This window comes from Polypterus senegalus, chromosome 2 (assembly GCF_016835505.1).
Source record: "Polypterus senegalus isolate Bchr_013 chromosome 2, ASM1683550v1, whole genome shotgun sequence".
NCBI classification, from domain to species: Eukaryota; Metazoa; Chordata; class Cladistia; order Polypteriformes; family Polypteridae; genus Polypterus; species Polypterus senegalus.
Genome location: NC_053155.1, coordinates 217,479,138 through 217,500,948, shown reverse-complemented (window position 1 = coordinate 217,500,948; position 21,811 = coordinate 217,479,138).

The window sequence follows — 21,811 nt, the reverse complement described above, 5'->3', positions numbered from 1 at the left end:
CCATTTTAAAATTGGATCACCAATTATTAGTTCACACAATGCATCCCTTAAAAAATCATTCTGTACACCAATGACATCCAGATTTTTCTAGCCACCAAACCAAAACTACAACCCCAAAGGTATTGTCCTCACAGTCATATTAAACCAGTAGTGGCCTATGTGTCACCTCATAAAATTACCCATGTGCAGAAAATATCCTACTCTTGCTTGGAAATTCTGCCCCACATCTACTTCATGATTTAAATGTATTTAACTCCTTATTATCTGGATATAAAAGCAATTGATCCAAATATGCTCTTATTCTTGTAACCAATGTGTAATTTCTATTTTCAGTTTAGCTGGACAGTTCACCCAAATATCTGGGCACTCTTTTTTATTACAGGAAACTGTCTTCACTGATTTTAATTGAATTTTCAAAACTGTTAAGCAATCATTTTGCTTTGAGCCTTTCCTTCCTCTATCATTTTGGTCCAGATTAGCTATCATGAAAATTAATGTAGCCCCTCATTTTAATTTTATTTGTGGTATGTTACCTCTCCCCTGGCAAATGTAAGAAACATAAACTCTAGGTTCCTTTGATTAATAAAAAGACCACATAGAGTGTTATATATATTGTTACCAAGAACAATTATGTCTTTGTTTTCTGGCAAGTGTGGAACTAGCTATCCTCTCCTTTAAGTCTTCCAATACGGCTTCCTGTCAAATCCAGTACAGTAGGTCCTAACCCTTTTCAATTATTCCTTTTACAGCCTTTAAACCTAAAACTTATACTTACATTTGGGTCCTGTGGTCTCTTATTCTGTGAAGATTTGACATAAGGTTGAGAGCCATTAGAACACCTGCCTAAGTGTTCACAGACCCCATTTTTACATTATCAAACCATATATAGTACATTAGTGGCAAGCATTTCCAGTCATTAGCAGATTGAGGCATATGAGTGATCTGTGATGATGATAATAGACTGCAGACATTCTACTTCTTCTTTTTAATGTTCCCGTTAGGGGTTGCCACAGCAGATCATCTTGTTCCATATCTTCCTGTCTTCTGCATCTTGCTCTGTCACACCCATCACCTGCAAGCCCTCTCTCACCACATCCATCTCACCACATCCATACATTTTCTCTTAGGCATTCCTCCTTTCCTCTTGCCTGGCAGCTCTATCTTTAAAATCATTTTCCCAATATACCCAGCATCTCACCAATGCAATCTCGTCTCTTTGACTTTGTCTCCCAACCGTCCAACCTGAGTCGACCCTCTAATGTACTTATTTCTAATCCTGTCCATCCTTGTCACACCCAACAGAAACATTAGCATCATTAACTTTGCCACCTCCAGCTCTGTCTCCTGCTGTCTGATCAGTGCCACTGTTTCCAACCCAAATAACATAGCTGGTCTCACTAACATCCTGTAGACCTTCCCTTTCACTCTTGCTGATATCCATCTGTCACAAATCACTGCTGACACTCTTCTCCACCCATTCCACCCTGCCTGCACTCTCTTTTTCATCTCTCTTCCACAATCCCCATTACTCTGTACTGTTGATCCCAAGTATTTAAACTCATCCACCTTCACCAACTCTAATCCCTGCATCCTCACCATTCCACTGACCTCCCTCTCATTCATATACGTTTTCTGTCTTGGTCCTACTGACCCTCATTCCTCTCTTCTCTAGAGCATATCTTCACCTCTGCAGGGCCCCCTCAACCTGCTCCCTACTAGCTCTATAGATCACAATGTCATCAGCAAACATCATAGTCCAAGGGGACTCCTGTCTAATCTCATCTGCCAACCTGTCCATCACCATTGCAAATAAGAAAGGGGTCAGTGCCAATCCCTGATGTAATCCCACCTCCACTTTGAATGCATCTGTCACTCCTACCACAGACCTCACCACTGTCACACATCCTTCGTACATATCCTGTACAACTCTTAGATACTTCTCTGCCACTCCCAACTTCCTCATACAATACCACAGCTCCTCTTGAGGCACCCTGTCATATGCTTTCTCCAGGTCTACAAAGACAGAATGTAACTTCTTCTGGCTTTCTTTATACTTCTCCATCAACACCCTCAGAGCAAAGACATTCCAGGATTTAAAGTCCTCTTTTGATATCCCTTCTTCCTCATTCTTTTTCTACTTTAAACTCAGCAATGTGTTTTGAGCCAATGGTGTCCCTCTTTAATCCCCCTTAACCCTTCCATTTTTTTCTAACACCAGTCTTTCCTCTACATGTGTTGTTATGCAGGGTTTCCTACCATCTTTACCAATTCAGTCAATCTGGGAACAATATCTTCACTTTATCCTCCACATTTTATGGAATTCAGTTTTCAAGAAAATATTATTCTATCTTCCAAACTCCTAAACATTAGTATACATATACAGCTTAAATGTGTGCACCGCTCACTGTTCTCTGATGACTATTGCTAGTTTTGCCTTGTCAAATTCTCAGACATATTTTTTAGGATCATTTATTAATGGTAGATAATTTTTTCTTTTTTTTTAAATAGCAGGTATATTTTAACATTAGATTAGATAAAAAGGCACATTTAACCAGTTCCAAAGAGATACCACAAAGATCATACATCCATTGCAGAAAATCATTAAATGAATGTGCAAAATGAAAATGAACTTTTCTTTTATTAAGAAGAGCAAGTATAGTTATATCACTTGTGCATCTTTGGAAAAAGTAAGTAATTTTGTTTACAGTTTATTTTATAATTGCTATATTCTGAACTCTCATGTGTACCCTGGTAATTATAGATACATAGATAGATAGATAGATAGATAGATAGATAGATACCCATGAAAGGGAAGGATGGGGGAAGGCAGCTTCTTTAGGACACTGCCACCCCCAGAATGCATTTTTCAGTGGTTCCACAGGGCATCATGGGACTTGGAGTTTTTTACCTCGGCCCTGTTGGGTGTAATGGGTGCTGTCAGGGGGTCCTGCAGGGATTGAGGAGCCCTATGGCATGGGGTTTACACCTCACCCAGAAGTGCTTATCATGTGGGCTGAAGAGCAGAAGCACTTCCAGGGTGGACAACCCTGCCTCACAGATAGGAGCTGGAGTCGGGAGGATGAGGAGGAAAATGCTTGTGAGGAGGAGTACCTATACACCCCATAAGTGTAGAATCATCTGAGAATTTCTTGAAATGACACAGAATGGTATTGTATTTATAGTCTGAGGTGTACTGAGTAAAGAGAAAAGGAGACAGGACTGTTCCTTGTGGTGCTTCATTGGTGCTCACATTCTTATCAGGAATACAGTACTTGAGTCTCACAAACTGTGGCCTGCCCTACAGATAGTCCACTATCCAGGACACCAAAGGCTTATCCACCTGCATATCTCTGAGCTTGCCACATAACAGCGATGGCTGGATGGTACCGAATGCACTACAGAAGTCAAAAAACATAATCCTCACAGAGCTGCCAGTTTGTCAAGGTTATAATAAGCCTTATGGAACAGATAGATAAGTGCATCTTCTAACCCCAGTCTTTGCCCAATAAGCAAACTGCAGTGGATCCAGGTGGTCTAACACATGAGGGCTTATATAGTCCAGGACTAGTCTCTCAAAGGTCTTCATGATGCAAAAAGTAAGTGGCGCATTGCTGCTACCAGTCTGTAGTCATTAGGTAGAAGAGGCGCTTGCCTTCTTTGAAAAAGGATCAATGCAGGATGTTTGTGAGCCTTAGGGACAGACTGAACAGGTGACAGAAGACACCACAAAGTTGGTCAGCAAAGGCCTTAGGAACTTAAGACTGACTCCATCTGGTTCCTTTAGCTTTTCCTATGTGTAGCTTTTTTGAGTCCAGAAAGAAATTTAATATTAGAAGATTGGAATGTATTCAGTTTATTTCATCAGTCATCATAGCTTCATGGTTAAGCCATGAGCCTGCCAGTTCAATTCCTATGTCAGATTCACTCTGTGAGCTTGAGCAAGTGATATAATGCACCTGTGCTCAAGTTTAAAAAGTGATATGTGAAAATGTAAAAGTGTAACTCAAAAATAGCTAGTTGCTAAGGCGATCAGGTCTTGTTCAGAGGTTTTGTCTCTGTCCAGAATGAGACACCACCTTTTGTGAAAAAATTATGCATTAATGCTTCACAAAATATTTCTGATGCACAGACGTGTTGCACATAATTGCTGTGATTAGCCCTTCTTAGTCTGAACAGGTCATTGTCTAATATGTAATTTGCAAAAAGCAACTTCATTAAAGTTTGGATGCAATGTTATGTACTGTACTTCCCAAATGAACACAAAAAAGAAAAAAATATTCCTCAGCGAAGGTTGTATGCATTCCCATGAATGACCTGGTTTCCATAAAAACATAAAAATGTTTAGGAATACATATAGAATTCTGCATAAAAAGCAGCTCCTTTTTCTAGAAAACACTGCTTAAGTTAATAAATCCATTCTTTACTTAATTGCTTTATCGATTTATATTCATTTTCTAGCTATGAGAATGTTTCCCAAACTGTTTGGTAGCAGTAGAATATTACTTTATGGAAAAGGTAGGATTTTTTTTTTTTTTTTGCATACCGTGCTTTATAGTGGTGATACCCGGCCCTTCAGTTATCGATTTTATTCAGAGATGTAGGAATACCTTTGAACTGTCAAAAGAAACGAGTTTGTTACTCCCAGAAACTGCTGAAGTGTTTCTAAAAAAATGACCTCAGAATTAAGCCATGGGTGAGATAGAAATGGCCCCATGAGCGTTAAGGTGGAAGGTTAGATGGTCAAAGGTTTTTTTTAATATATACTCTGATTACTCCTTCTTGGTGGATCTGAGATAATAAAAAATAAAAATGCCTTTTAGTACCCAGCTACCATTCTTGTTGCTTTTCTTTCTGAAATCATAAAAATATTACTCACCAAATCACTTATGTTTAATAATATATACAACTTTATTTACATTGCTGTGTGTTTTGTTAAATGCATTACAGTTACATTTAAACATTTAACATTTCAACTCAAATGTAGATAACCTTCAACAAAAGCTTTTAATAAATAAATTTGAAATGCTAATGTTGTTCATTCACAATACTGGTCACTAAATACTGTAAAAAAGGAGGCTCAGACTATAACTATTTTTTTTAATTTGTTTTGTCTAAAATCATCTAAGGATCTATATAAGAATATTACTGGAGCCAATATGGGATTGTATCAGAATTTACCTGTAAATTGGTTTCTTCCTTAAGATTAAAAATCCTCTCCTGCCCAGGGCAACTATTGATTTTAAGCACCTTGATCTTAAGACTGTTTTTTTTTTTCCACTGGCATTTGCTTCAGTTTGTCACGTAAGTGAATTACAGGCTCTAGTGATTGATGAACCTTATATTCAATTTTTCAGGGATAAGATAATATGCTGTCCTAATCCTTCTTTACTTCTGAAGGTTGTTTCAGAAATTCACCTCTGTCAAGCTTTACGCATTCCTGAACTTTATACATCTTCCCACAAGTCCTCAAAAGATGTCAAGTGGAATATGAATGATCTCCAGTTAATATATTATACTTAGTTAGCTAAATGTTTGTAGCTTTCAAGGTAACGTTTGTTTGCTTACAACATTTATATTGGGTACTTAATTTCTGAAAACAAATTGTTCACTTACTTGTACTTATTTGGGCAAGCAAAGTGAAAACAATAAAATCAGCTTGGTTATAGGATGAACTTAATTTCCCTGAAATATAAATGCAACAAATCCTTTCTCAGCATCCTATATTGCATATTGTTTTTTTTTCTTTTTCTAGAAGAGCCTAAAAAACAATCTTTCATTTGTGAGTCATCTTCCGTAACTAACACTGCGTTGTCAGTTGTTTTCTTTCTCTTTATCCCAAAGGCTTGCACATGCTGAGTTCATGTTTAAACTATTTGATGAAATTGTATGAAGATCTCATTATTCCTTATATTCAAATGTACTTGTGTCACTGCATCTTACTGTTTTATTACTGAACATGATTTGGGTGGAAAATACTCTTCATCTGAAAGATTAATCACTTCTTGTTTATCTTGCTGAGAATGGACAAAGATTCCTGCCTCCACACATGCAAATGTCTTCAGTGAAGAGGAAAAAAGTAATGTTATATTAATGACTTTCCTATACTCTCATGGCAGGTGACACGTGAAGTCCATTAATAAACAGTGATGATATTTTTTAAATTCATAATGTAAAATATTATTCTCTATACATGTAAATGAGTTCTGGTGATGAGTGCACTGATCATTTCAGGAAAGAGACTATTTTAAGTCCTAAAAATAATTTAGAATTTTCATCTTTTTGATAGTTTGACCCTCAATGAAGACAACATTGGTGTGCCTGACCATGATTTTGGATGACATACTTTTTACCTGATACAAAATATCAGGATGAGAGCCATCCAGAAGGTGAATGAGTTCTAGCTAACAAATGAAAGGAAATCACAAAGTCAATACTGGAACATTTCCACTCAGACTACTGAAAAGATACCGTCAATATTAACAACATGACTCCTTATGTTTTGTAGAATCATTATATTTTATGCAGAGATCTTGAGTCTTGGATCTTCTACTAGTAACACTATTTAAGGATATGTCTTTCATCAGGAATTTACTTTCTTCTAAAGCTATCTGGACACGTATTTAAAGTTCTCAATAGACATATAGTTTATATATCACATTGTTGTCTTACTGTATGAAAAATGCATTATTTTCCTTTGTTAACTTTTAGACTTTTGCTTCTTGCCCTTTTCATTCCCTTCTGCCTTTGCCCCATTCTGACTTATCTGTTTTCTTCATCGACCCCTGTTGGTGTTAAACAACATCTCTGCTCTACTGATCTATGCAAAATTCTGCCATTGTCAGCATGTGAAGCATTAATAAATATAAGCAAAGTTTTAGGAGTTGGGCAATACACAGTTGTAAGCAATACGAGTTTAGCTCCACATACCTGTTTCTTTTGTCACCTCTAAATATTAACTCTTCTAACATTTCTAAGTTGCCTACATTTTCAAATATGCCTCAAGCAATTAAGGTTGCCACCAGTTGTCATTCCACACAATGCTGAACTACTCTTTCTGAAAATTTGGTTTAGTAGTGAAAAATCCTACAATGAAGTTGTTCTCACAAAGGATGCCACATATATCAGGTTTTGCTTAAAGAATGCTCTGGGCATAGCTTGGTGTTAAATTCAAGATTGATTAAAGAACAAATAGGATTACATTAGTAAGTGTAGCTGATGTGGGACTTCCATTACTAATCTCCTCTGTGCTTCATCCTGAGTGTAGTGTTACAGCCACCAAAAAATGTAAAATAAAGTTCTATGGGTATCAACTAGATGGCAGCACTATAGTGGGTAACTGAGACGTGGCAGTAAAGCTTGCCAGCAAACCAGCTGTGACTATAGTGACTGTAAGTCAACATATGAGTTCTCTTGTCTAGATGAGATTTAAAATGTTAATAATCTAGTACTACTGAGGTCTCTGTGTCAACTTTTCCTGTAAAGTGGGTACTTTAAAATGTGTCAGTAATTGCAGGTACTTCACATGTTAGTATAATTTCTGTTGTTAATACCTTTGCTTTGAGTTTGGCTCTACATGCCTTAGTTGGAAAAACTTCTACCCACATGGGAAATGGGTCAGTTATCACTAGTATCTCTTTTTTTCCTTAACGTGGGAGGACTAATATTTAATCTGCAAAGACATCCTCAGTCTATTACCATAGTATCCAGGTATATCTGAATTGTTACCTACAGACCTCTGTTGAGCTCTGTGCTCCTGTTTCAATACACCAGCCATTAAGTCAATCTTTTGAGTCTCCCACAGAGTAAATGGTTTTCCAAAGCTGAAGCCTGGTGTGGTGATTTTTTTAATTTCTCAAATGCTTAAATTTCTCTTCATTACTGGATGTTTTGGAAGTGGATTCCCCTTTCAGTTTGTCTTTAAATGACTTTAATAATTTTAGTAATGCAATGATAAAATAGCCCTTCAACAATCTCAAATGTCCCACCACCTGTTATATTACAATCAGAATTTATGTGTATGTAATGTTTCGTTGTTGCTTTTATCGTTCAACTTTTACTTTTGATATTTTTATGTATATTCAGGTATATTTAATCTAGAAAGGATGTATTGTCTATTAAAGTCTGCCTTCATTTTATGTGCTTTCTGGGTGGTTCCCCATGAGGCGGGTCCACCCTGACATCACTGCTGCTGAGACCTCTTTCATGGCTATTTATTCAGCTTCGGAAGAACCCATAGCGTCATTTTACTAAAACTTTCTAGAAGAATTTGTGAGAATTGCAATTTCTTTGCTTTTTGCTGCTTTCTGATTTTTCTACTTCTTTAGATCCTGATTCTGGATTAGTGTAGTGGGACTTGCTCACTTTATAATTGTCTATTAGATGACTCTTTCCTGCTCTTTTGTTATTTCTTTTTTATAGTTAAATATTTTTCCATTACAAGGAATCCACGTTGCTTTTTGGCCAAAAGAAAAAAATTTGTACAGTTTCTACCTCATGTGAGGCATTTTAGAATATTTAATCTCATTTTTGAACTTGTCTCTATTTTTACTATTTTTTGGGCCTACTATAGCGATTGGGAGTTAGCTGGAGTGGGTAAACCTCTTTAGGGCTAGCTGCTGAGGGTCCTGGCCTGCTTTTAAGGATCTTCTGGGCCAGTCGGAGAGTTTTCTGAGCCACTATTTTGGATCTTTTGGAAACCTCAACCCTATTTTTGACATATTTGTGACCCCTAAACATACAAGGGTAAATGAGAATGTAAAGGCAATTTAAAAATTACGCAGTAATTACAACAGATTGAAGATGATGCAATACAACACATTTGTGATGGCTTGTGGATAGTTCAAACACGCACAGTGCACCATTAGTCTAGTTAAAGCCAAGGTCAAATGTACATTAATGCTCTGCTTTGGGATTGCACCATTGTTGAACAACGTGTTACAGTGAGATTTCTTTAGGCAGAGGAGTTATCCTACTGAAAGTCAAACACTACATCGTGGATATCAATAGGAGGGAAACTTTCAAGTCAAGAATGAAGCAGTTCCTGGTCTGCGAATCTCCAAAACTGACTGAGGCTTTCCAGTGAGCTAAGAAGGCAACCATTATAGCTGACCCTGAAGCGAATCTTAGATAATAAAGATGTTTTATGGGCAACAGAAAATATTTTTTCTTTCTTACAGTTTTTACGTCAACTTCTGATAAAGTACTTTGAGCAACATGCATTGTATGATACATAGTATGAATGTATTTATAAAAAAAATGTTATTGTTGTTACCTCTTCAAAAACAGAAACCCTGTAATGACTCATGAAGTTTAGCCATGATGTCATACAGTCTGTTAGGAAGAGAGGTGGAATGCCTACTTCTATTTGTGGTCCCATTTCAGCATCTTGATATTACTGCCTAGAGAACACAAAGGAAACAAGTTTCAAAGGATGCCACATGCACTCAAAGATTTAATTAGTTTTCAGGATTAACATTCAGTATGTAGAATTCAGAGTAGATGCCATAAATTGATTTATTGATATTTCAAACTCATTATTATCTCAATAAATTTCAATAAATTCTATTTAAGTCTCTGAACTCTTTAAAGTCATTCATGCACTCACTATTGATTGTTTTGGCAAAGTTGCTTCCCCTGCCACACTAACGTTTTGCTCAGTACAACTAGTACAAGCTGATTGAATAATGTCCAGGTTAAGCTTTACAAACAATACTTTTGTTTAACTAGTAAATAATGTTGAGGTTTTTTGATTTTTTTTTTAAAATTAGGACTTTCTTTTTAGTTTCTTTGCTGTATTTATTTATTGCATAACACATCAGAGCTGAGTCTTAACTAGAAGCAACAAGGTCTTAACAGGACCAATCCACCAGCCTTGAATTGGGTAACAAACCTCTAGACCTAAATCTGGAATTTTCCAAGGGATCACAACTAATTCAACTGTAAAACTATGTATATACTTAGTTATACCAGAGAAAATTAAGTGGAAATCTGGAATAAACTATGAAGTTATATATATGAAACCAACTGATGACCCTGATGGTTGTAGAAAAACAAATCTGGAAAAGATAAAACCAATCATGCATAACAGAATGAGTGGTCTGTTCTCATCTTTAAAATAAATTCTTAAAATTGCTCCCTCATCTATGTCATGCTGTTTTGCACTAGTATTTAAGTACGCTCTTAACACTTTCAAAATACTCTTTGTTGAGTTGCTTTTTTTGTCTTGGTTTGAACCTTTGTTGCTATGTTTTACCAATAACTTTTATTTCATCTATTACTTTTTTATTGTAAATGTGGAATGATTGGACAGTGACTGAGAATATTAGGTGGTACCCATTAACCTGAAAGATTAGCCATGGATTATGTTTAGTTCAATGGACTACCCTTTTAATTCCCAAGGGAAAGAGAGTTGGACATGCTGACCAAGAGTTCAGGATTCAGGAAAACCAATGCAAATTATGTCCTATCCACAGAACAGTGGACTTGCTCTTTGCACTTATACGAAAAATTTGAATGTTCTTGGCATAGTGTGTATTTTTTACGTAATTATGATATTTAATTTTTATAATTACATTTACCTGTAATCTACAGAGTGCTCTAAACCTGCACACAGTGAAGAGCACTAAATAAAAATAAACTGAATTGAATAGAATATAATGAATTCCAAAGCATAGTATTCTGGGGTGTTAAGTTGATTCAGAATTGTTTCCAGAAAAAGAGAGGTTTTCTCTGTTTAGTAGAGTGGAGAGCAGATGTTGTATTTTAGTAACTTTGGGGAATTTTTTGCAATTAAGAGTAGAGGAGATTGTAAGACAGATTAATGGAATAGCATAGCACCTGCACTGCTAAAGATATTGTATCGGACAGCTATTGTGAAGCCTTTCTTAAATTCTTAATTGAAGGTCTTAAATTGCTTAAAAATATGTCCCAGCTCTCACATATAGGTACAAACCTAAAGATTGCAACATAAAGAATGAGAATACAAGTTAAGGCAGACAAAGTGACTTTGATGTTACCTAAAAAATGTATGACCTTGAAAATCAAGGATGTTCATAGACTGCTGATAGTGCTGAGAGGTACAAAATGAGGCAGTCAAAGCATCTAATGAGAATGCCTTTGGCAAATATAGAGAGTACAGCTTCTAGAGAGCAGGCTAAGTAGACAGGCAAAGCACTGGAGAGAGCTGGATACAGTGGATGGGAAGATGCAGGTCTGGTTTAAACTGCTCATAATACTACTAATCCTCACTAGAATAAAACCATACAGAAGATGACATTTCTTTATATTATTATCATTGTAAACAATCAGTATATTTTCAGACAAAATCTGACCTTCCATCCTTCATCTGTACCCATCCTGACAGCATCCGATTCATGGCATGAACAAGCCGTGGACTAGGCACACTTCCAGACATAGCAATACGATTCAGCAGTCAACTCAGCAAGAACGACTTTGGAATGTCGAAGGAAGACCTTAATTTGAGACAGAAAATATTGTAGACACTTGGAGAACAAACAATGTACATCCAGTCAGTGACTGAGATCTGAGCCCAGTGTCATGAAGCAAGCAAGCCAGCAGTGCCACCCATTGCACCACTGTGCTCCCACAAAAAATATTTATGGTATACAACCACATAATCCTAGTTGAGGCAGTAAGGATGCAAAGCAGAAATGGATGGGGGACCTAAACCAAAAATAACTAATCTAATGATTAATTGAATGATTAATCTGTGGAGACAAAACTTTGTGTTTTTCAGCAGCTCATAACTAACATGTTAACAATTAAGTTAACTAATAGAAAGGGTTAATGTTATTAGCTGCCATAGCAAATACAGCCTAGTTAATACGCGATTGATTTTAAAAGTTTCTTCATTACGAATTCTGTTCTGTGGCCATTCATTATAAACATTTTCAAAAAGAAAGATTACATTTGTATGAAAACACATATCGGAAAGGAAGCCTTCAATCTGTGTGTCATTTGTCAGGAAATATCAGCACACTAACAGTTGAAATAGTTGTCATTAAATATCTCTTCTCTTTTATAAAGACAAGGAAGATCTATAAACTGATGAAGTGACTGATAATGCTGCCCCTCTTTATAAGTCATAAACACATTAAATGCATTGGATTTCTTTTCCTTCTTACTTATTTTTGTATTCTTTTCCATTTTAAAATGTCCAAACATGTACAGCAGCTTAAAATATTCATATGCTTGAAGAAGCATAGGAAAAATCAATTATGTGTTTCTTCAGGTGTTGGGACTGACTTTTCTAAAGCTGGTATTGTATTTTTGTGACATTCAAAAAAGATATTAAAAATGCTATGAGAGCATGCTAAAAAGCTGGCAGATATTTTATGACATATTAAATTATTGTAATGTTTACATCTGTACATGCAGTAAGTGACACTCTCTTAAGTTTTTTGGGTGAAACAAAATTGTTCTACACCCCATGAAGACCTTTATATCTATTGCTTTTATATCAATAATAAATAATCTTGCAATCTTTATACCTTCCAATAGTGCCCAAACTCTTCTGAACTAAAAGCTCAAAGCTAGACTGTACAAAAACTCAGTAGTATTTCAGATAGATTTATACCAATAATCAGAGCCTTTTACGATTCTTCAGTGTTTGATTCACTATTGAAATTGGTGCCATCCATAAATGAAATAAAACCTCATAAAGGTAACATGCAAGACAGTACCAGAGCATTTTAACTAAAAGACTAGTCTCATAGTCTGAGAGTTTGGTGGTCTCATGCTTATAGATTTTATAGTATATTAAATGAGCTGATGACCAACATCTTATGAAATATTTTATAAATCCCAATAGCCCAAAGAATGAAACCTTAATAGTACCTTGGAGACATGTACAATTATCACTTACCAACAATAATGATACATCCTGGCCTCTAGGCATTATCTGATTTGCAAGACACCTGTGTGCCATGGTGGGCCTTAATGGACCATGCTTTTCACTGTTACTTAAGAACATGAACATGTAATAGAATTTAACATGATCCCAATGAAACTACAACTCTGTAGCACAATATGTATGTGTGAAACCTGAGCCTATTACACATGGTGTTATTTTAAATACAGTGTGAATCTTTCCCTTTACAATTTTAGAACTATATCAGTGATCCAGTGATTTCCTGTATTATGATGAGACTTGGCCATTTGTCAATACAAAACTCCAATTGTCTTCCTTGTGTCAATAGTACTGTCATGTACCTCAAAGTTGTATATCTTACTCTTTACATTCACAACCTTTACATTAATTTCCTACCTTACTCTTAGCTAACTGATTATTTCCATGAAGTAATTATTTATCCATTTTGGAAGTTGTCATATAAATGGAGATCTTTAGGTACTGACAATGTCTCTGTAATCACTTAATCATGTGAGGTCCACAAATTCGGAGCAAATACACTGGTTTCAAAGTACAGTACTCCGATTTCTTATGGTCACCAACAGCTAATACTTCACACAATTTGGGGTTATGAAATTTTTATTACTAATTTGTCACCAACAAATTAGTCAAATACTGGTTTATGCAACTGTGATCTGCCAATTGTATTATAAAAATATAATATGGTGTTAGTTTAGTTACACCTTACACTTGAATATTTTCACATTTTATTTAAAGAGCCCAAATGTATGGTCTAACCTTAAACGATCTACATTTTTAAAGTTAATGTAAAATTGAACACATTCTTTTGATTTATTTATAAATAATTATCAGATTTCAAATAATCTCTATTTTATTTCAGTCAGCAGGATCTACATATGTAAAACTGAATCTCCATCTAAACTTTATTTTTTTAAAACTTAGACTTTTTTTTTTACCTCAAAGGCTTTTTGCTTCCTACAGAGTCAAAAATAATAGTGATGGAGAAAAGCAAATTGATCTTGTTCATGAAATGTCAGTTCAACTAGACCTTTTGCATTTGGCAATAATTTGGAGTAACAAACCTTGGAATCAATGTGTCTTCCCTTTAGTTTCACAATCAATTAAGGCTGTTGTGCTTGAAGGTCACAGAGAACACAGCAATTATGTACTCTATTTTCTCTCCTTTTAAACTCTTTCAAGACGAGTCATTAAGGCACAAGGTAGCAGCATTCTGGATTTTGGTTCTTTAGGCTTACTACAAAATACAGGTACATTAAGTTGAAGCTAATTAAAGTGTGATCACTCAGCATGCTCAATATTTTTTACAAGCTTCAGGAAAGTAGTAATTGTTTCAATGAATTATGAGCATACACTGTGTATGTTTTAAATTTAATAATAAAGCCTCAGTAATTATTATGAGAATCCACAGTATGAAGTATATTTTCTTTTAGAATTGCTGATGCAATACAATAATATAAAATAAAAATAATTTTTGTTAATGACTGCGGGTTGTTAACTAAAATTAAGTAGTTGTAAAACTAATAAATATATCACTTAAAAGAGTGAAAACAATATACACTTAATATGTATTATATATACAAAACTTTACCTCCATATTTTTTTACTAGAAAATATGTTTGTGGCTTTATAGGCTGATATTTGGTTTATCCAATACCAGTGGCAGAATTTAATTTTAATGTCTAGTTTCATATTCTGAAACATACATAGATAGATAGATAGATAGATAGATAGATAGATAGATAGATAGATAGATAGATAGATAGATAGATAGATAGAAATAAAACATTATTAGCTTACATTCCTTTATGAGAAAAGGCTGACCTCTGATACTATCAGAAGACCCTGTGAAGAATGTAAGATCTTTATAACTAATGTAATGAACTATAAGAATGTTTAAATTGATTCTAAGTGTGTATACTTATAAGGGTGTATTCCTTAGGAATGCAAATGGCTGTTCGTTCCATGTTTTAGGATACTCCAGTATGTCATAAATTAAGATTTAACCTTAAGCTATGTATAACCTCGGAAAGAACTGCTAGGGTTTTTTTTTTCTTTTCTAGGATATAAAAGAGAGAACGTTTTTACTTTAGATATACTGCTTAAACCCAAATCAGTTGACTGAGTTGGGAAGAGGCAGTCTCACAATCTCTCTAGCCCACCAAGAATTGAGAATAAAGAAATTATTTTTTTTAATTGGGTTTAAGTTCTTTCGTTGTTTTGTGACTTCAGCGCTGACAATAGATAGATAGATAGATAGATCAGATGCCAGACACCAGATAAAAGTCCATATACTCATAAATCAATAACAATAACAAATCACAATACTAGAAATCCTCCTACTCCAGAACGCGTTGTTCCCTTCCTCCCAACTCAACGGGTCCGTCTGGGATTTCCCAGAGTCCTTTATAGTCCGGGTCAGGTAAAAACTCCTCTTCTTCAACCCAGAAACACATCATTTCCTCTGTCCATGTGACTGGGACGTACTTCTGGGTTGTAGGGAAAATACAAGTCTCTGGGCCTCCCTGCAGTGTCCCCTGGTGGCCCCGACATTATCCAGCAGGGCTGTACAGGAAAACTCCAAACTCCATGATGCCCTGCTGGAATTCGGGGAACCTCCACACTGTAGGAAGGGCTCCATCTGGCAGCCATATATCACAATAGATAGATAGACAGATAGATAGGAAATGCACCATATAATAAATACCACTTTAAAACAGATAGTGTAACAATCATCTTTTGGTTGTGAGTAAACACCTATGTAAATAATATTACATCCATCCATCCATTATCTAACCCGCTATATCCTAACACAGGGTCATGGGGGTCTGCTGGAGCCAATTCCAGCCAAAACAGGGTGCAAGGCAGGAAACAAACCCCGGGCAGGGTGCCAACCCACTGCAGGGCACTCACATCCACACACCAAGCAGACACTAGGGACAATTTAGCATCACCAATGCACCTAACCTGCATGTCTTTGGACTGTGGGAGGAAACCGGAGCACCCGGAGGAAACCCACACAGACACGGGGAGAACATGCAAACTCCACACAGTGAGGACCTGGGAAACGAACCCAGGTCTCTTAACTGCGAGGCAGCAGCACTAAGCAGCTTTCTAAAATCCATTTATATTATGCAGTATGTAGCTGATTAATTTTTGTGTTATTAATGTTTTACTCCCATTTGCTAATGAATTTATCAATATTTCAATACTTCACCAACATCGCGGTCAAAAATGCTGTGCATTGACAGGCAACAGGGTATGCACCTGTGTGAAGCATAACATCAACATAATGTACATTAAAAAGAAGATGGCACGCATTTGAACTTTAATATATGAAGGACCTTTGCATGTGGCCATAAAGCAACTAAAAGGAAAAGAAAACAAAATGATTTTGAGAAAATAATTCTATCTTTGAGGTTTATTTTATGTTGTTTCGACTGCAAATTTAGTTTGATCCTAGTAACAAGTCAAAATAATAAAAAGATCCTACATATTGAATCCTGCAACCGTTCTTGACTATTTCCTTACTCTGTCCATAAAGAAAGAACTTTAAAATCTCTCAAGCAAGTGTGCTCTTTTGGTCTCCCAGCTGTTCCCAAATCCAGCTGGTATTACCTTGTTTAAATGAGAAACAAACACTGAAAATTTTCCATGCACATTATTTTGGTGTGTGCATTTCTGCTAGTGGAGATCTAAATAGAAACGTTACAGTATAAAGCCTTGACTACCCTTTTAATTTTGAAAAGTTTTATGGCTATAACTGAACATACTGTCTACAATGGTAACCACGTTTGTATGCAGCAAACTGATGCTCCTTTATCAAAGATCAGCAATCTGGCACACTGTCCATTTGACTCAGAGTTTCAACCTTTGCACTCATCTTTTGAGTAAAACTCCTGTTTATGCTTGTACAAGAAATTTCCTTAATAATGAGCTGCTAAATTTATGTATTTAGAAATATTTTTTGATTTTCAGTGATCTTTAGGCAAAGCTCCTAAATCTTTGTTTTATGTATGTTTTTATGTTAATATGTATATTGTCACAAGTGGCTGGGGGCCAGACCCAGCCAGGACGCCTGGAAGGACCGGGAGGTGACATACAAGTCCTCCGGGCCACGAGGGGGTAACTGCCCTAGATCGGGAGAGGACCACGGGAGAGGAGGAAGAAGGCTGAAGAGCATGGGTGTCCGTGGCCACTGTCCAGGGGGCGCCCTAACTCTCGAGAGCCCGGGAAACATTTACTTCCGCCACACCCAGGAACATGGAGGATGCTCTCCTGTACTTTCGGGTGCTCTCCTTACCCTTCTGCCACACCAGGAAGTGTCATCACACGGAGCACCTGGAGCACGTCCGGGTGGAAATAAAAGGGGCTGCCTCCCTACGATCAGGGAGCAAGAGTTGGGAGTGGGAGCAGGACGAAGCTCCCATGGAGAGAGGAAAGGTGGCCCACAGACATTTAAAGAGAGGCCCGGATTAAGTGTGATTAGTGCTGGGATCACTGTGTGCTGTGCGGGACTGTGTTGTTTGGTGATTAATTAAATTGTGTATTTTATAAAGATGTGGCCTCAGTCTGATGGTGTCCAGGCATGTCTATATACATATATATTATATATATATTATAAAAAGAAATCCTGTCCTGGAAAGCAAAAGAAAGGCTACCATACATGATCTTCTCAGGAGACATTTAAAAGAGCCGCAAGACCAAAGAGACTTGCCATGGTGCATCTCGTGGGGACCGTAAACATGAGACATTTAGAACATGAGATTCTTGCAAGACACGCCCTACTTACAATCTATCAAATAGGACAACGGGGCAGAAAAACATTCAGTCTTGTGAAAGATTTGAGCACATACAGATCTAGAGTCTCAGCGCATATAAAGCGTATAAGGACATATGTTATAAATGAAACATAAACGAATAAGCGATCAACGAAGAAGAAATCAGCACAGAGAAAAGAGACTCAAAAGTGTTGGAAAGGAAAAAGAAAAAATAATATAGGTGCAAATTCAGAAAATAAGGCAAGTAATTATCAGCCCGTAACAAGTGGAAATTAAACAAAGCATGTCCAATCGGGTTCAGAATTAAAAGACAGAGTAAAAGACAAAGTAGAACTTCATAAAGATGTTCACAAATGTTGGTGCTATACACATGCAGAGCAGATTATGAAAGCAGAGCATTCAAAAGGCTCAAAAAAAAAAAAGTATGTGCGATTCAAATGTGGAGAAAGGTAAAGAATATGAAAGTAGGAAAATTAGAAAGTATAAAAAAAGAAAGTAAACATCGCAGTAGTGCAAACAAACGGAAATTAATACTCGAAAAAGGAAAGATAATCACAGACCAGGTGTCATTGAAAAAAAACAGGACAAAGCAAGGTCAGAGATAAAAGACACAGTTGAAAACAAAGTGAAAAGTCATTAAGAGGTTAAAAAAAAAATGGACCAAACACCAGCAGAGCAGGTTACAGATAATTCAGGATAGGTTTCTCAGTTTGGAATTTCAGCACAGACAAAGCGATCTACATCATCAGCAGTTAATAATTTTTTTTGCAAAGTAACCAATAAATGCATGTGAGGTAAAACACGCTTTTGAAATACTTCTAACTTTATTATGGAATTTCTTTTTTCTATTGCCTATCCAAGTCCATGCTTTATTTTCACAATAAATTAAGCCTAGAGATAGGCCACTGTCACCACTACATGTAACAAAGCCAGCATGGCCCAGCATACAATGGATTTATAGACTTCGATATACATTTTATTTAAGAAACTATGGCTTTAAAAGGTATCAGCCTAAAAAATCAGAACACAAAGAACATTGAAAACTTAACTTTTTTTTTTGGTTAGATCAAAAACTGTTAAAAACATAGTTACTGCCCAGGCTTAAGTCATTTCTTATATCCTTCTATATAAAAGCGGTCGGAATTGTCCTTCCGTCCTGTGAGTGCTACGCAAGCGCAGAGTTTCACACACGCCCCGTCCATTTTGCAATGCACGATAGGATTTGTAGTTTCGTTTTTCCAGGTAAAAGATGATTTTCTACTCCAGACTGTGCGATATCTTGTCCTTCCGTCCCGTGAGTGGAAAGCGTAGCGGTATTCCGCTTATCACAGACTTACTACTTGCAGCTTGCAGTACGAAGCGACATGATGTGAGCAGAGTTCTGGTGCTCCCATCGTTCCCTTGCTTTTGTGCGCGATGCGCTGGAAAAATAGACAAAATTATGTCTCTGGAAATAATTCATCTTGATGGAGTACAAATGCCTCACTGTGTAGTAAATATCAGGGGGTTCAAAAGGGCGACCTCAATATAGAAAAAAAGTTTACATTTCATCACAAAAATAACAGAAACTATGAGTATTAAAGTAATACCACTCAAATGCAATATAACCAAATTAATGAGTTTGTATAAAATATCAAATTGATCTACATATTGAATTGCCTTAAGAAGTGGTCAGCTTAAAAGTCGGTCGCCTTAAAAGGCGGTTCAGCCTAGTATTTAATATTTGTTGTTGTTATTAGGTTTTTTTAAATTCTAGTTTTGGTTTGCCTTTAAGTGAAATTATGTTTTTCTTTGATTTTATTTTAAATTACTTAATTTGGAAGTATTGTTCTTCTGTGGGCGGCACAGTGGCACAGTGGTAGTGCTGCTGCTTCACAGTAAGGACAGTGGGCTTGCTTCTCAGGTCCTCCCTACGTGGAGTTTGCATGTTCTCCCCATGTCTGCGTGAGATTCCTCCGGGTGCTCCGGTTTCCTCCCACAGTCCAAAGACATGCAAGTTAGGTGCATTGGTGATTCTAAATTTCCCCTAGTGTGTGCTTGGTGTGTGACCTGCAGTGGGCTGGTGCATTGCCCAGGGATTTGTTCCTACGTTGTGCCCTGTGTTCGCTGGGATTAGCTCCAGCATACCTCCATGACCCTATGTTAGGATATAGCGGGTTGGAGACAGACTGACTGACTGTTCTTCTGTGTTCCTTGATGTCATTCCTTTTGTTTTGGGGGTTAAACCTTGATTTCACTGCTGAAGGACCACTCTCAGTCTTTATATATTTTAAAGCTGGAAGCACATGCTTGAGTTGTTAATTGAAGTTCTTGGAGTGCATTCATTGTAAGTATTGACTTTCTGGTTTATGGATTTTGCTTGCTTTTTTTGGATTCTGATTCTTGTTCGGTTATGTATTTTAATCTTAACCCCTTATCAAGCGGGGTCATTTTTGCTAAATCGCTTGTAATTCGACCTCTCCAAATTAGAATCATTGCTGTTATTGAACTATCTGGAGTATAAACACATGTTTGGTCTCTTTGTAAAGGTAACATTCTCTAGTTTCACCCTTAGTAGTCAGAATCACTGTAGGTGTGACTGATCAAAAGTTATGCACATTAGAACTCACAAAAAAAACGAATTTTTTTGTTCTCGCCTAAGTTTTTTTATGAAAATAAAGGAAAATAAAGCTGCAGTAGGTAGGTGGGGACAGAAACACACTATGTACCAACAGAATAACTTGTTGACTACTCACATTTCAAATTTGAAAAGAATACCTGTAAAAATGACATTTTTACACCAGTTTTATGTGGGCATGCCCAGGGGCTTTTTAGAGGGACCATTATCCACATTTTGGAACATATGGAAAAAGTGTAATAACTTTTGAATGCTTCAACCCACATATATCAATGAGGGCTCTACTGAAAGCTTACACCTAAAGGAATCTATATCTACATACAGTGTCACTCTATTAGTTATAAAAATAATAAAAACAATAAAAAATACACATTTCTATGTAAAAATAGTCAATACAAGTCTTATGGGCCAAAAATATATTTATATTTTTTTTTTACTTTTTTTATAAAATGCACACAAACTATAAACATTTCTTTTACAAACTGTTACAACACAGCTCAGCGTTTTTCCATGTGCCACTTGATGGCAGCAATCACTAGCAAGCAGAAAGCACAAGGGCGTGGCACATGTCGCTCTCTGCCATTAGACGTCTCCTGGGCCGGTTGAATACTTTCGCAACCCGTACATGCATCTATTATTTAATCGAGCGTTTATTTACGTTTAAACTTCTACTTTTATTCATATTTAAAATGCGAAAAAACTTGGCAAAATCACAATAAACAACCACGCACCAACTCCGCAGACTGGCACAAATGCCACCTTCGCGCAGCTCCAATCGTTTTGTTTACAAGTTAGTATGGCAAGTTACATATCAAAATGCTCGGCTGCTCATTGGCTGTAAGTTTTGAGTGTCAGTCACAGTGTCCAATCAAACTGGTAGATTCTAACAGGGTTTGGAGCTTTACGTCATCCTTCAAGCTGTCTGTGACACTCGTTGGCTATACGAGGTGCCAGTCAACCCCAGGCCCGTCGTAATTGGCCAACTTAGGTGTCGATCAGAAGCTAACACTTCCGTGTTTCATGCGGTAGCATGGTTATCGCCGACAGAAACAAATTACATCTGATATGATCAATATAAATGAAAAAAAATTACGTAGGTGGTCTCAAGTTATGAAACGTTTTCTGGAGTTTTTGTCCCTTTGAGGATATATCGTGTGTTTTGGACCTAAATCATTTTACTGGATTATATTCACTGGAGCCTTATGGACAGAATGGGATCAATACTGCTCGGAAATATTGATGTTTGACTTGCAGGGGATCTTCAAAGGTAGGGAAAGTCAACTCTTAAAAGTATGTACTTCTCTGTAAAAAAGGCTTTAGTGTCAGTGCTGTGGTTGTTGTGTGTCAAAATGGTTTATATCATCGGTAAGACGAGACTTTGAAGTTTCATTTGATGGGTAGTATGTCGAGATGTATGGCAGATGGGCATGCACACATTACTGTAACGTTTTTAAGATGCTGTTATGTCCCGGGACCGGTACGTGTGCGCGATCAGCAAACACACAA